Source organism: Arachis duranensis, chromosome 5 (assembly GCF_000817695.3).
Source record: "Arachis duranensis cultivar V14167 chromosome 5, aradu.V14167.gnm2.J7QH, whole genome shotgun sequence".
NCBI classification, from domain to species: Eukaryota; Viridiplantae; Streptophyta; class Magnoliopsida; order Fabales; family Fabaceae; genus Arachis; species Arachis duranensis.
Window position 1 is genome coordinate 10,692,403 of NC_029776.3, and position 17,572 is coordinate 10,709,974.

At 38.4% G+C, this 17,572-nt stretch overlaps 1 pseudogene; it reads right to left on the minus strand.

Moving 5' to 3' along the window:
* Positions 1-48: 48 nt before the first annotated feature.
* On the minus strand, positions 49-16,735 carry LOC110280938 (uncharacterized; annotated as a pseudogene).
* Positions 16,736-17,572: the final 837 nt, after the last annotated feature.

Sequence of the window (17,572 nt, forward strand, 5' to 3'; positions counted from 1 at the left end):
AAGGGCAAAATACCCTAATAAGCCAATGGCAGTTTCAAGGTACGTAAATAAGCCAAAACGAAAATCATTTCAGCAATAAGCCAAGTGATAATTTTAATGTAATTCGAACCAGCCTGGTTCGAACTACAAATGTTAATAAATCGAACCATGGCAGTTCGAATTAGGGTGAAAAGGTTGAACATAATTCGAACCAATGTGGTTCGAACTTAATATGCACATAATTCGAACCAATGTGGTTCGAATTATACAAAGTAAAGCATTGCATGTAAATCGAACCAACCTGGTTCGAATTACCCTTAGCGTGGCTCATTAATAATTCGAACCTACCTGGTTCGAATTACAGGTGATTCGGCTATATAAGGAGTTCGAATCAGCCTCATTCGAACCATTCTTCCTTTCCCCTACCCCACCAAATCTCAAAGAAAACAACCCAGATTCTATCCGACGAAGACATGAGCGGAATACTCTGCTGATGCGGGACGATCCGGCACGGTTATATCGCTTGGACGGAGTTGCTCATATAGTCGGGATCATCAACGACGAGGTTAGTACAGAAATAACTTAGTGCTAGTAGTAAATCGTTGTGGTATTGCTGGTGGTTTAGCTGAGAGATTCTGCATGCGGTTTAGATTGTGGTTTAGTTGGTGGTTTATCTAGGTGGTTTCTGCTGGTGGTTTATGTTAGTGGTTTATTTTAGTGGTTTATGTTAGTTGTTTCGTGTTGGTTGTTTTGTGTTGGTGGCTTAGTTGGTGGTTTATGTTAGTTGTTTTTTGTAAGTAGTATGGTTTATGTTGGTTTTTTTTGGTTAGTGGTTTATATTAGTTGTTTTATGTAAGTGGTTTGTATTAGTTGTTTTATGTTAGTGATTTATTTTGGTTTTTTTATGTTTGTGGTTTATGTTAATTGTTTTATGTTAGTGGTTTGTGTTAGTTGTTTTATGTTAGTAGTTTGTGTTAGTTGTTTTATGTTAGTGGTTTATGTTAGTTGTTTTATGTTAGTGGTTTTTGTTAGTTGTTTATGTTAGTGGTTAGTGATACTTGTTTTGCATTAGCTGTTTTATGTTCATGGTTTTAATTAAGCAGTTTTATGAAGTGGTTCTAGTTTAGCTGTTTTATGTTAGTGGTTTAGCTATGTGGTCTATGGTAGTTGTTTTGCATGTGGTTCTCGTTCATGGATTTTTAAGCAGTTTTATTTAGTATGACGTTTTCTTGATGATTTATCATTTTGGCTATGTTTGTCATTGGTTATGAAGCTGGTTCTAACAATGCGGTGCATGTCATGTGCAGCCCCAGCGATGCATCCGGAGCATGCGGCGACGGCAGGGCATACGACTCAATGACAGATACGTTCTATACTTGCAGATGGCCAGACTATACCATCTAGCAAGGCTGAACGATAGATGGTTCCGGTTAGACGAAGCCCTTGTCAGTGCATTCGTCGAGCAATGGCGTCCGGAGACGCACACGTTTCACATGCCGTTCGGAGAGTGCACGATCACACTTCAGGACGTGGCATACCATTTGGGTTTGCCAGTGGACGGACGTTACGTCAGCGGCTGCCTATCAGAATTCCATATTTACAATCCAGGGTGGCCGTCCAGCCTGAGTGTGGTTCCAGGAATTGCTCGGAGTGGTTCCTCCTCCCAACCAGGTTCAGAAGTACGCAGTGAACTGCAGCTGGTTTCAGGAGACTTTTGGTGAGTGCCCTGAGGGAGCTGATGACGAGACTGTGCGGAGATATGCCCGTGCATACATCATGATGTTGTTGGGTACGCAGCTGTTTGCGGACAAGTCCGGCAACCGCATTCACATCAGATGGCTTCCCTACGTAGCTAGGCTCGAGGACATGGGTACCTACAGCTGGGGTTCTGCAGCACTAGCCTGGTTGTACCGGTGCATGTGCCGAGTGGCGAACAGACATGTGGTCAAGTTAGCGGGCCCACTTCAGCTACTTCAGTCTTGGATCTTCTGGCGATTTTCTCGGTTTAGCCCTGAAGGGTATGAGACGTTCGGCTGGCCATTGGCGTCGAGGTACTCTACGTAGCCTTCTCTATTTCAATTAAATATAAGTAATTCCATGTTGATTAAAAAAGTATTACAAACCCTAAACACACATTTATGATGCAGGTGGTCAGGATACAACCCTTCCGATACGTAATAAGTTCTTTTATTTAACCACAGTTTATGAGTTGGGTCCATGAGTTGCCCTAACAATGGAGAGTTCTCCGTGCAGTTTATCCGGATGCCTTACACAACTCCCGACGTACTTCAGGTTGTGCATCTAGAGGCATTGGAGCCTCGGCATATGGCGTTGTGGCGGTCTGTGGCATCGCTGATCTACTTTGCCATCATAGAGTGGCATCAGATAGATAGGGTTCCTCCGCAGTTTGGAGGTGTGCAGCCCTGTCCGAATCCCGCCCTGAACATCGACTTTCTGATGTCCAAGGACGGCAGAGGCGGCGATCGATGGTTCCCGTACCAGTTGCAGAAGTGGCATCTCTATTGGGATTCCCGTGCGGATACCGTGCTGAGGTTCGATGTTGTTGCCGACCCTGGACCGTCGCAGCAGTTCCTCAATTGGTGGAAGCAACATGGAAAGAGGCTCCTATCTCCGGAGATGCAGTTGATGGATCCGAAAGCCGTTCCTATTCCAGTTGAGGCCTCACAGCAGGGTGCTGGGCGAGTTCCTGACATGGATCGGCATGAGGACGTGCCGGACAGGCGACGGGTTGAGAGGAGAGCTCGTGTTGGGACACGAAGGAGCCAGCGTGAGTGGAGCTGGCTTGATGCGGCTATTGACGATCATGACGATGACGGTCCCGCTAAAGGCGGACGACGAGGCCAGGGAGGGAGACGGAGAGGGCGTGGTGCGGGGGACCACCATCCTCGTGACCCTGACGACGATGGCGACGATCAGCATGGTCCGGTGGGCGGGGATGGTGCAGGTGCTGTTGCAATTCATGGTGTTAGTACCCACGATGGCGAACAAGGAGGTGAGTGGTATGGGTCAGATATGGGTGACGTGGCTGACCCTAGTCACGCTGGACTTGGGTCGGGGCAGCTTGGAGATTACTTCGTTGGTGTACCCGCACATGACCAGCCTCAGCAGGAGGGTACCCCATGGGTTATTCCGGGATCACAGTGGTCAGACTTCCTTGCCTCAGATATGCTTGATGTGGACTTCAGGGGTGCACAGTTTCTAGATGGCATCACCGCCATCATGCAGGAGGACGTGCCGGCTCGGAGGCGTGGTCAGACATCTGGCACCCAGGCACCGTTGGACGTTGATCTGAACGAGCCTCCTACGGCATCTGTTGGTGACCATTTTGGTTTGGGAAGTACCCCACCATCCGCCTACGCTGCTGCATCAGAGTCTGTTGCCGTGCCGTCTATGGCACCCGCCCATTTTACGCCACCTGCACAGCCTGGCCCGGATGAGGACGCGGATGAGATCGAGGATGAGAAGCCGTTTATCCGCAGAGGTTAGCGGGCACGGGTACCCACTCACACACACATCGTCGGGTCTTCAGACCGCAGAATATCAAACCAGTAATCAAACTCAACCTCGGTCTTGGCATACGCCGCATTCACAAGAAGCCTCCGTGCGTCGTTGCCCTTGAAGGTAAGGACAAAGTTAGCAGCTACGTGTCAAATGCAGAATGCACGGTATGCAGATGGAGGTAACCAACCTCCGTCAGGTGCCTCAAGCGCAGCCTTGATGCCGTTATGCCTGTCCGATATAACCAGCAGACCCGGTTGCGGTGTCACGTGCTGACGAATGTGGGAGAGAAAGAATGCCCAAGGCTCAGCATTCTCACCCTCTACTAGTGCGAATGCAACAGGTAGAATATTTGAGTTCCCGTCCTGTGCAATTGCGATGAGCAACATTCCCCTATACTTGCCATACAGATGGGTGCCGTCAATGCTGACTAGCGGCTTGCAATGACGGAATGCCTCAATGCACGGTGAAAACGTCCAGAAAAGTCTATGAAAATAAGCTTGAGACTCGTCTACCTGTCCTCCAACTCGAACGGGGCTAGTCCTTAGGACTGCAACAGTACCAGGCATCGTCAACTGGACTTCCAACACCCACCTGGGCAGCTCGTTGTATGACTCATCCCAGTCACCGTAGATGAGGGCAACAGCCTTCTGCTTCGCCATCCAGACCCTTTTGTAAGTCGGCCTAAACCCAAAGTGTGCTGCCGTGGCATTCAGGAGCACCTTGATGCTGACGGATGCATCAGCCCTAACCATTGGCATAATGAACGCCGATATCATATGATAATCAAAACTCTTGTGGTCACTCGAGATGGAGGTGGCAAGACAAGTGTGAGATCCATTGTATCGTTTGACCTCCCAAATGCCCTTGCGCTGCCGGAGACTCAGTCGAATCAACCATGTGCACCCATTCCCAAACTCAAAACACTTACCCACATACCGGCGATAATCAGACTCGATTACTTTGTACTGTACCCCTCGCCGGATGCTGTAAGTCTTCACACTTAACAGGGCCTGATCTTTATCTTGAAATTGCTGACCAACCTGGAACTCTGTCAGACCAACAGTTTTTTTCACATCTCTAGCTCCGAATCCAACAGAGTGCCCAGAAACCCCCTCCTGCCTCATGGCATCCAAGTCCAAAGAGAAAAAATGAGGTGGATACTGCTGTGTGCCAGAGCTAGAACCACCTATCGGCAATGCAGGCTCGCTCCGATATCATCGCTGCTGTCATCGTCAACCATATCCGGCTCGACGTCATCCTCCTATGCATCACACAATAATCCGTCTCCAACACCAAGCGGTGCAATGCCCAGTAAAGCATTCGGCAGATTTTCCCTTGAACCTACCTCGTCGCCTACGCTGTCGTTGAGATCAACAGCAAAAGACGGGGAGGCGACAGGTTGGACCACTGGCTAGTACACAGGAATGGAGGAAGAACCAACGGCAGGCCGAGAACTAGAACCGGCTGCCGTGCCTAAAGTGGTAGTATTCCGGTTCGAACACCCTGAGCTGGATACCACATCAACCAGCTTTGCCAACAACTCTGGTGTCCTCACCTCCGGAAACTGCCGCCGACAAAGAAACATTACTTGCAAGTCCTCATCGCTACTAATCGTGAAACAATCATACTTCACGGTATCCTGGAGCACCGTGATTGGAATGCGATAGAAAAACTTCTTAACCCGCTTCGCACCTTCTAGACCGAGCTTCATCAGTACAGATCTAACAAGGTCATCAAAGCTCGTCGTAGGAGTAACGACAATACAGAGAGGATCCTTATCTGTGAACTTCACTCCGGAACGAGTTTTCCTCTTAATGGATCCTCTGTGGTGAACCAAAACAACAAAACTCTCCTCACTAGCCATCTTACTCCCTCTAATGAGACCAACTCACGTTTACAGCCATATATATAGAGCTCTTTCTCCCACTAATTCGAACCGGCCTCCTTCGAATTAAAGTTTGTTTAATTCGAACCACTATGACCGAATTACTTTGGTCGGCTTCTCTCTCTATAATTCGAACCACTCTCGTTCAAATTACTTGCAATCAAAATTCGAACCAAGCTGGTTCGATTTATGAAAAAGACTCAACTCATAATTCGAACTGACCTAGTTCGAATTATTAATAAATGCAGTTCGAACCAAGTTGGTTCGAATTATATTAATATATGATCTGGCGCATTACTGAAACCATATTCAGTTTGGCTTATTAACGTAAATTCTACAGCACATTGGCTTATAATGATTTTTTGCCCAAATGATTACCAATTCAACCCTTCTTGCAATTAATTTAGCACCTGAAGTATGAGGAATTATTTGTTTTGCCGAATTTCTTAATTCCTCTTACAAAGATTTTGCAAGATAAATTTAGACACAATTAAAAAGAGTCAAACATGCATTCAACATATCGCTGGTTCATTACCAACTCTATATAAAATAAAAGACGAGCAGGCAGCAAACTATGAATAAAGGCTTTTTATTACCAACTCTATATAAAGGCCTTTCACAACATTCCATATGAATTCAATATCCTATTTACAGCAGCAAACTATATAAGGCTTTTTAGTAGGACAACATTTAACTACGAGAGTAAGTACTTACCTAAGTTTCAAGCTTCAAATGATACTCTACGAATAAAGTCCATTGATCAAGAGCAATATCTTCTGGTGTATATTTATGATCTCAATTTTACTCAACCTCGGATCATAAAACTCATTCCAAAGCTGTCCTATGTTCCCTCCATTTTTTGCCAAGCGTTGGAGGAGAAATCGTTTGGCCAAGCTATCACTCACTTTGAAGTAAAATCGAGCCTTTAATATGGAACAAAGAATATATATTAACTAACAAATACAACTAAATAATGACAGAGAAATAAGCTTTAGAGTTTAAGTAATATTCTTACTTGGAAAAAAATATTCCATTACAACAACAACAACAAAGCCTTGTCCCACTAAGTGGGGTCGACTACATGAATCAAACAACGACATTGTGCTCTATCATGTATCATGTCTACAGAGAGACCGTTTACATGTAGATCTCGTTTGACCACCTCATGAATGGTCTTCTTAGGTCTTCCTCTGCCTTTCGCCCTTTGTCCATCTTCCATCTCATCCACCCTCCTGACTGGATGTTCTATCGATCTTCTTCTCACATGTCCAAACCACCTGAGACGCGATTCAACCATCTTTTCCACAATGGGTGCTACTCCAACTCTCTCTCCCTTATATCTTCATTCCTTATTTTATCCAATCGCGTATGGTCACTCATCCATCTCAACATCTTCATCTCTACCACACTCAGCTTATGTTCGTGCTCCCCTTTAGCCGCCCAACACTCCATACCATACAGCATAGCGGTCTTATAGCAGTGCGATAGAATTTACCTTTAAGTTTTAAAGGCACTTTTTTGTCGCATATAAAACCAGATGCACTCCGCCATTTTGACCAACCTGCTTGGATCCTATGATTTACATCCTGTTCAATTTCTCCATTATCCTGTATAATGCACCCAAGATACTTAAAACTTTTAACTTTTCGTAGCATGTTTTTTCCAATCTTCACCTCTATATTGGGGTTTTCCCTTCTCAGACTGAACTTACATTCCATATATTCCGTCTTGCTACGGCTTATGCGCAGACAATACACTTCTAAAGCTTCTCTCCATAACTCCAACTTCTTATTTAGGTCTTCTCTTGACTCTCTCATAAGGACGATATCATCGGCAAAAAGCATGCACCATGACACAGGCTCTTGGATGTGCTCTGAGTACTTCCAAGACTAATGTGAAAAGGTATGGACTTAAGGATGATCCCTGGTGTAATCCTATACCAATAGAAAATTCCTCTGTCGCACCACCTTGAGTCTTCACACTAGTTGTGACCCCATCATACATGTCTTTAATTGTCCGAATATATGTGATCCTTACTCTCGTCTTTTCTAAAACCTTCCATAAGACCTCCCTTGGTACCCTATCATACGCTTTTTCCAAATCAATAAACACCATATGTAGATCCCTTTTATTACTACGATACCTCTCCATCATCCTTCTTAATAGGTATATCACTTCAGTGGTAGATCTGCCTGGCATAAATCAAAATTGGTTCTTTGTTACTTGTGTCTCTTTTCTCAACCTCCATTCTATCACCCTTTCTCATAACTTCATAGTATGACTCATAAACTTAATCCTTCTATAGTTTCCGCAACTTTGTATATCCCTCTTATTTTTGTAGATAGGTACCAAGGTGCTCTTTCTCCACTCATCAGGCATCTTCTTTGACCCTAAAATCTCATTAAAAATTTTGGTTAACCAGTTGATGCCTTTTTCTCTAAGACCCTTCCAAACCTCAATCGGGATATTATCAGGTCCTACTGCCCTGCCATTTTTCATCTGCTTTAGAGCTTCTTTTACCTCGAAGTCTCGAATCCTTCGATAGTAGTCAAAGTTTTTATCTTCTTCCCTTGTACATAATCGACCAAGGCTCGGAAGAGTCTTCTGTCCCTCATTAAATAACTCGTAGAAGTAGCTCTTCCACCTTTCATTAATCTTCTCCTCTTGAGGCAACACCTCTTCATCCTTATCTTTTATGCACTTAACCTGATCCAAATCTCTCGTTCTTCTTTCCCGACTCTTTGCGATTCTATATATACCTTTTTCTCCTTCTTTCGTGCCCAAAGACTGGTAGACACCCTCAAATGCTCTTGTTCTTGCTTCACTTACAGCCACTTTTGTTTCTTTCTTAGCCGCCTTATATTTTTCCCAGTTATCTGCATTGCGGCATAAAGACCACTCTTTAAAGCATTCCCTTTTTATCTTTATCTTTTCTTGTATACTTGCATTCCATTGATTTTCAAAAAAGCTCTCTAAATTGTCTGAACATTTATCAAAACTGATTGAAAATGCTACACAATCAGTGGCCAATTGCCCACAAACTCCTGCAAGGAGTCTGGCTGGTTCACCTATTGCTGCATGCTGTCTATCAAAATTTACAATTATGCGCAAACCTTCTGGCAAATTATGCACATCCTTCACTAATAAATGAAGGCGTGTACTATTTTCATATTCATCTAAAATAGATAAATAAATATAAATAAATGAGTAATTGAGCGATTAAAAAATAAAACATATGATGATAGATATATATTATAAAAGATTGATTCTTGTGCACGATATAATGTAACAGCTACATATATAATACTATATATTATACATCAGAATTCCGAATCAAGGTGAAAATAGGCTAATATTAGTAATATCTACTACAAGATAAATATCATTATTCAAACAAGAAAATACTATAATATTTAAGAAAAAGAACAAGTTGGATCAAATGTAAGAATATAAAATTTAAGAAAAAGAATAATTTGATCAAATGTAAGAATATAATAAGGTAAATAAAAAACATAATTTTGACCAAATATTCAAAGAAAAAGTTAGGGCAGAAAATGATTACTGCTAAACGAGATAAGATGCTGCGATTGATCAGAATATATATACTCTTCAGATAACAACTCAATAAAATGTTTTGGAAGGAGAGAGGAACAGCCGTGAGGCATTGTGGTGTAGAAGTAGAAGGGAAGCAGTAGTGGCAGGAATGTTATTTGGAGGAAAATCTAACCCATTTAGAGAAAAGATGCACCGAAAAGTGTGTGACCCACCCCACTGACGCTGCTCATTTTACCATCTTTCTTAAGAATCTACACTGACTAGACAATGACATTGACAGGAGTCTCTATACTCTCTAATCTCTATGGTTTACGGTAATGTATGGTAACGTATTAATGCAACGTAAATGTTAACTACCAGTAATTATCATCACTGATTATCATTAACAAAAACAACAGCAAAAATCAACAGCTCCTATGTGATTGTTTGTGCTGCATCTCTCCACAACCCTGCCCACCCTTCTATTTACCAAACATGGACATGTAAATTGATTCCGAGGGGTCATTGTATTAAAGAAAAAATGGATGAAATTTGGAAGATAGTGAAATTTGGAAAGGAAGAGGAGTGAAAGAAATGGTGCGATAGGTGGCTGGAGAATATTACAGTTGAGAATATTACATACCTATGGCATCAACAGTCCAGTAATGTTTAGATTCACGTCCACATTTACGTTTAGGTTCGGATGAATGCTCAGATATAGTTGGAGCAACTGATAATGGCTCAGAAGAATTTGAAATTGCCGACTTGTCTTAGGAGGAACTTGTAATTGCTGTCGACTTATCTCGGGAGGAATTTGAAGCTGCCGACTTGTCCCGGGAGGAATTTGAAGCTGCCGGCTTGTCTCGGGAGAAATTTGCAGCTGCTGCGGACTTGACTTGTGATGCATTTGAAGCTACCGACTTGACTCGGGATGAATTTGCAGCTGCTATTGACTTGTCTTGTGAATAATTTACAGCTGCTGCTGCTTTAAGTAGATTCTTGTACCTCTTTTGCTTTGGCATATCATAATAGATCAAATAAATAATTAATAAATATAGAATAAAATATGCATCAAGGTTTAGTAGTTCCATTAAATCAATTATTGAATCTAAACAACATATTTATGTAAAATTTACAAATAGAAGTTAAATTGAAAAAGAAGAAATGTAGACAAAAATTATTTTTCTATAATAAACCACTTATTAATAAAACTCACCTACTCTACCGTATTTGGCTTAGCTCAATTTGAAGACCTGGTTTTATACATAGTGATTATGAAAGAAACTAAATTAATTTAACCTACTAACTATTCTGACATGTGTTCGTCTTCTCCAATGTCATTATCTAATAGTTCATCATCTACCTTATCTCTTAACAATGATAGATTATCACCATTTTCAAATAAAGAATCTAAGTTTTGCTCTAACCATGGCTCATTCTTGCATGCTTCATCATCTTCATTTTCCCATATCATATGAATCCCTTGGCTTCAAATGCACAACAACACTCCAATGTTTATTCACTTCATCATTGACAAAATACACCATTTAAACTTGTGAGACTTCAATATATGGATCATCCTCCTCTCGGTCACCATTGTGTATTAGTCGTGAAAAATTAACAGAAGTAAAACCTCAATTATCCTTTCTACAGCCCCGTTCTCTAGTGGTGTCAGCCTATTTACATTTGAATAAAGTAACCCGAAATTAACCATTGTAATTTAGTTCTACAATATCTTTCTAGTTTGCCATAATATGACAAATCAGCATTCCTAACATCAGTATCACTAGCGCTAACAACATAAGGAGTTGAAGACATTAAAAAAACTCCACTATTCTGAGTCTTTAACCCATTGTCTCTATTGGTAGTTCGAAAGGATAACCCATTAATACTAAATGTAAAAACCCTCTTGGCATATTGTGATGGACCCCTTGCTAAGTATTTCAAATCCTCATGCACAGTATTCATAATATATGGGTTCATAGCTATTATGATAGAACAACATATTAGTTATTATATCCACAAATACTAGCTCAATATTAGCAAAAAATTATCACTCTCTATTTACCTGCGCAGAAAACCAAGTAACAAAATCTTTATCGACTCTTTTTTCTCTCTCTACATTTGAAGGCCTTCTACCCTTAGATCGTCTTGGTACAAAATCTTTGAAATCACTCTCAAATATGAAAGTTTAACTCTAACTAAACAACTATTTTCAAGTAAATAAAAAACATGTACGAAAATTCTTAAGCACTTATTCAATGAACGGTTTGACATATGGCAATTTAAAACCACATAACGATGTGCTTATTTTTTTTTCCATAGGTGACAACTCAAATACTGTGAAAGCTCCCTTCGAGTTCCCTATTTGTGGAAAAAGGGAATCCACATGTGTACTGTAATTATCATCCGGACGATCATCAACACGTGGTGACCTATTAAATCTTGTCTCAATCCTTTCTAAGTATTAAGCACAAAATATAAGAGCTTCTTCAACCACGTATCCCTCGGCTATAGAACCTTTTGATTTAGCTTTGTTTCGTACATAAGACTTCAAATGACCTAAATACCTAGTTTGTATAATTAAGTGACAGGTTAAATACCTAAGCAAGATATAACTAAGTGATAGGTTAAATGAATATGATTGAAAAGAGATATTTACCTCTCAATAGGATACATCCACCTATAGTGTACTGATCCTCCGAGTTTTGCTTCATCAACTAGATGACAAGTTAAATGAACCATGATTGTAAAGAAATAAGGAGGGAACATTTCTAAATGACAAAGGGTAAGGATTATTCGAGGTTGGAGCTTCTCAAGTTCTGTAAGACTTAAGCTTTTAGAGCACAAATGTTGAAAGAATGAAGACAACTCTATTAGCATTGCAGTAACTTTATCTGGTAGCACATTACGTATGGCAATGGATAATAGTTGCTGCATAAGAACGTGACAATGATGGCTCTTCAATTCAGAGAGCTTTCTTTGCTTCAGGTCAACACAGCGTAAAATATTACTCGAGACCATCTAGTACTCTAATTCTTTATAGTACGCAAGAATATATCTTCATGAAATTTGACATTGTGAACAAAGATGGATGATAAGAGAGAACAGTCAGGGCTTGAAGTAAGAAGAAAAGAATGAAAGCACAGAGTTCTCATAGCTACTCGAGCTAACAGAAATTCTTCTCCTTCAATGTTTTTCATATTGTATTTTTCTGTTCAGTTTTGTCTGTCTTGAATTTCATGAAAAAAGGCAAATAGTGAGGTTTGTAAGAAAAAGTCATAGAGCGAAAAAAAGCAGAATATACAAAATTAAAAGAAAAAGTCATAGATGTCCTTAAAGATCATTTGTACATCTGTATTGTATTTCATGATTTTGTGGGAATTCCCTTGCAAATTAGGTTAGCACTTAACAGTTGAAAGCTTAGCAGGTGACCAAGTCAAATTCAGGATCGAGGTTAGATTCTGGACTTATCCCAGATAGAAAGGGTAATTCCTAGGAAGAATTGGTGAAATTCCATCATTGTAGTGATGGAGACTGGATGTAGGGTGCATTGCACTTGACAGCTGAACCAGGATACTTCGTGGTGTGATTCTCTCTCTCTTCTACTCCATTTCTGTTTCTGCTGCATAGGAGATAAAACTGAAAAATATTTTTTGCTTGGTTACAAGATAAAAAGAAAACATCTCGTGGCTAAGTACAAGACAAGAAATCTCCTGAAGTTGTTTCAAAAGCCAACAAGTGTTACTAAGCAAAAAGGGACTAAGATTCAACCCCCTTTCCTTAGTCACTGATAACCATCAATCTTGTACAATATAACTAGTTTGATGAATTTGTGACCCAAATCCAAGTACTTCTTCACCATGTCAATATCAAACTTTGTAGTTTTCTGGAAATGACTTAACTATTAAATGTTCAAAAATTTTCTCTCTTGTTTGCCACTTGCCAAAACCACACACCGGACAACGACATTTAATCGGACGACCCGCGAGAGATCGATGCTCAAAAGCAAAATCCAAAAACTTGTTTAAACCATCTTTATACTCATGCGTGGTTCGTAGTTTTTCAATCCATGACGTATCGATTGACATGACTAAGAGGGACTACAAATAGGAATTTTAAAAAAGCTATTCATTAAAAATCTATATATATTCTAAAGGTAAGAAAATTATTCTTTTATATGCAAATTAGATATTAAAAACTTACTTAAAGAGTATTTAAAAGAAAATATAAGAAAATTATAATTACCTCTTTCAAATGATAGTTTCCCTTCATTTTTCTTTCCCATCAAATATTCAAATTTGAAGCTTTCAAAGTAAAGTAGCTAGCAACGAGAGTTGAAGAAACCTGGTTCACATGAAAAATTATCACCAACAAATATATTAAAATTATCAAGATTAAACATTCAAAATTCAAATAATCAGCATGCATGTGGTCAAATAAAATGACATATTGATATATAATCTTTATACATATACAAAAATAGACCAAAATTTTCAACTCAAAATAATAAGATAACTAAATTAAGGTACCATGTATCATGTACGATCAATATCTATACATCATGTGTGTATGTATAATCAACTAAGAATATATGAATGTTGTATTTTTAATAATTTAGGATTAATATCAAATTATATTATTAAAGGATTTGAACAATAAGAATTAATTAATACAACATTTATAAAAATATAGTTCATTATATAGAGTCCTAACTTTTTATTTAGTATAATAAATAAATATACCAAATAAATTAAATTAAATATATAACTAATTATTGTACACATAATCCCAAGGAAGCTAGCTAGGTGGTTCACGCAAGCATGCTCATGTATATAACATATTGGCCTAACTGACATCATATATTTTAAAAAATTAATCGGAAGTGATAAAATTAAAAACAAAATGACCATATTGTCCATGATGATAAAATTAATAATATAAAGAGACACGTGCAAAATGCAAAGTAACTTATATAATTTAGCATGAAAATAAACTTTATTAAACTTAGCAAACTATCTGTTGGCGAAGGTGCTCGATATCCCAAAAGATTTACAACAATGTATTGTGACAAACTACAATATTGAGTTAGATTTCATATCATATTCTCCTCACTTAATCCGTTCTTAGCTGATGTTATCTTTGGAAGTAATGGTGCTTGCTTTGCTCTCTGGCTTCCCTAGGGAATATTCATCTACGTTATCAAAGATCTCACCAGTGGTAAAAAAAAAAAAAAGCATGCCCCGATTGCGGAAACAAAAGATTCTAAAGAGAGTATTCAGGAACTTTCAATGATCTTTTCGAATGCGAATTTTCCTTCTGAGGCAGCTAATAATGATAACCTGACTGCTGATGAAGATGATTTTGATCTAAATATAGATATAAATACTTACATTATCTAAGGCATGAGTCTGTATTAATAGAATTTCTATATACAATCTGAGATGTTCTTAATTATTCTTGTATAGATGACATTGACATAGATGATCATGAAGAAAAACACAGAGAACAAAACAAATTGGGATTGGGAGCTCTTACCTTATTAAGCATCAAAAGTGGAGTGTCTAATATAATTTATATATTAACAGATGAAAGAACATGAAGCTATTACCTTATTAAGCTCAGAATTTTTGGAGCCAAATAATTTTTCCTTCTCACTTTTTGACATCAAGATCTCCTAATGCAGAACAACATATGCAAAATAAGATTATAATGAAAAACATATAAAAAAATGTAGTTTATGTAGGAGCACCTGGGTGCATTATATGGTATAATGAAAGTGCTACTACAAAAAAGGATATTGCAAGAATCACGGAATGACTACTGTAAGCAGCAACAAAGTGTATACCATGTCACTAAAAAAAGAAATAAATAATGGGTTAGATAGGTCAATAATGAAGTTACATGTTTGCTCTGCTAACGATTATCAAATTAGTTATTTGAAGGGTTAAAATAAGAAATAAACCTTTTATTTACAAAGAGTCAATTTAAGCATCTTTCACTTTATAGGTTGCCAATTAAACCACAAGAACACAAATCCAATTAAGGCAGCTAGGCCCTGATCAATAACAAATCCAGTCAGCTAGAACAAGGGAGAAACAAATATAAGACCTAATTTAAGAATGAGAGAATTAACATCGAACAAATACATAAAGCATCGAATGATAAAGGATTGTGAGGAGGTACATATACTCACTGCTAAATTAAGCGTAAGATTTAGAAAGGGGGGGTTCAAATTTTAAACGTCAAATAATTTCCAAGACAATTGCAGTTCACAATAGTTCAACCTATGTAAAAACAGAACAATCTTTTGGAAATGGTTTTCAGCTCACATGAACATTTATTCATTGAGTAGAACAATACCATTTGGATTTTTTGTTTTCTTCTTTTTTTAAAAATTTATTTCTTGCTTGATAATCAGTTGCATATCTGAAGTTCTGAACAAAAAATTGCAACTAGAAGAAGTATCTATTGGAAGTTGGAAACAGCATCCAATATGTGCAAGATTAAACATAGTAAAATAAAATTAATCAGGAATATAATTATAAAGCTATAAATGCAGGATAATGTAAAGTTTCCAAATCATACCTCTGATTAACCACCAGTGAACACTAGAATGCTGATGTTACATTATCATAAGGGTAAAACAGAAATTTATAACGGTTCAACAACATGACTAAGAAGATAAGATTGACTTGGTCGTATAATCAATTAACTGGACATTACCAACACATAATTATTAATAGTTCATATCTAAACTTTCAATCTTTATAAGGAACGGCCAAAAGACTTAAAAGTAACAATCATCAAATCTTATTAGAAATCAATATTAGAAATCTTATTAGAAATCTTAGCATCTGAAATTTTGAACACAAAAATCAATATTAGAAATCAATATATGACAACAACAGTAACAACCATCAAATCTTATTCCACCTTAATAAGCAACAACTTAAAAAAAAGACTAAATAAAGAAAATCTCTGATAATAAGCAGTGAACAAATGGAGAAAACAATAAAAAGGAGTAAATAAAAATACCTATTGAAATCTAGGTTCAAATCAATAATGCAGCTAGCATCAAGTTGGATTTCACCAGCTGGCATTGAGCTTCTGCAGGTAATTAAGTTACTTCTGATCTAATATCCCAATTCACAGTCCATATCCAAATCCTCCACTCCACCAGCCCTTAAATTACATGATATAGCAAAGAAAGAGTAATAATTAATGTAGAAATTTGAACTGCATTTGTGACAGGAACATAGAGACTAGTAATTATTATTATTATCAATTCAAGTTAATTAGTTCGATAAAGATTTAAGCTATAATTTAAGCTATAATTTACAAACCGAAACTGGAAAAAGAAGAAATAGCACTCACATATAAGCTATTCTCCTGCGGTAGGTTTCCATCATCAAACACTGTCCTTATCAAAATTCACATCACATTTTCACCGTTACGACAAATTTACGAGTGAGAAGCGAACCCAAAAAGAAAGAGAGATATAGAGAGAGAGAGAAGTACCATCAATGGAAGGAAAGGGAGAACGAAAGGGAGGCACTGAGGATTTTGGTAGAGAAGAAGGACAGCAAGAAGCTAGAGGAGACGTCACCGGAGGAGATCGTCGCCGGAGGATGCCGCCGGAGAAGATCGTCAGGGAACGCATAGGATCGGAGATCGCCACACAATGAAAGCAGCAGTGTACGCACGCGTCTTCAGCAACCTAGTGTTTCTGAAATTAGGGTTGAAATTGGGCTTATATATTTGGGAGACAACGGCGGGGTGGAACCGCTGTAATGACCCAAATCGCCACCAAGGACAAATCACTTAACGGTAGCAACAAAAAACACCACAATATTAAAATAGGGTTAAGTATTTTTTTTGTCTTTAAAGGTGTGTTTATTTGAGGTAAAAATGAGAAGAAGAAAAATGGAAGAAAAGAAATAAAAAAATAATTATTTTTTTTGTTTGGTTGAAAAGAAAGAAAAATAAATGGAAAAATATTGATAGGACCTACCAAATTTTTTTTTCTTGTTTGATTGAAAATGAAAATGGAAGAAGAAGGAAAATAGATATTTTTTTCCTTCCAATAATGAAGAGAAAATTGAGAGAAAATTAAATCTTTCTCTACTTCCAATATTATCCTTTTACTTTTTTTTATATCATTTATAATATAAGGATAAAATTATCTTTTTATAACATTTCTTTTCTTTTTATTTTTCTTTCATCCAAACACATCTAAAGAAAATAAAAATCCACTCAATTTATTTCCTTTCCTTTTTTTTCTTTCTATTTTTTTCCTCTCTATTTCTTTCTTTCCAACCAAACATAATCTAAAATTGGCAAAATAGAAACTACATTAAAGATAAATTTTGTACAAAAACTACTTCAAAATCACAACAGCAACGTGTTACGGCCTGGCCCAAACCACATACAGGTCTACCCGACCCATTGAGAATCCGACTCGAGCGGTCGGGTTCTCAGCACTCGCCACGATACCTGGACACGCGTCCTCACCATCCCTCCAATACAGCTGTGAGGAAGCTTCGAGGAAAGTGGGCCCGTTCCCACAGGGCCCACCTCTGACACGGTATAAATGGAGAAGGACCTGCCCTCCCCCCAAGGTACGTCACGTACTACATCTTATACTCATCT